The sequence below is a fragment of the Propithecus coquereli genome, unplaced genomic scaffold (genome assembly GCF_000956105.1).
Source record: "Propithecus coquereli isolate 6110/MARCELLA unplaced genomic scaffold, Pcoq_1.0 Scaffold4, whole genome shotgun sequence".
Lineage (NCBI taxonomy): Eukaryota > Metazoa > Chordata > Mammalia > Primates > Indriidae > Propithecus > Propithecus coquereli.
In genome coordinates this window covers 438,606-438,842 of record NW_012149729.1, presented here as the reverse complement: position 1 = coordinate 438,842, position 237 = coordinate 438,606, and positions in this window count along the sequence as shown.

Genomic DNA, 237 nt, shown 5'->3' with positions numbered 1-237 from the left:
CATAGAAACCAACCAAACACAAGGTCTTATTTCTTTTCTCAAACTGTATATTTATACCCTTTAATCAACTTCTCTTCATTTTGATAGATCAGTAGGGTAACTCTAGTTTACAATAATCTATTGTATATGGCAAAATAGCCAGACAAGAACAATTTGAATGTTTCTAGCATAAAGAAAAAACAAATATTTAGGCCGGGTGCGGTGGCTCACGCCTGTAATCCTAGCTCTCTGGGAGGC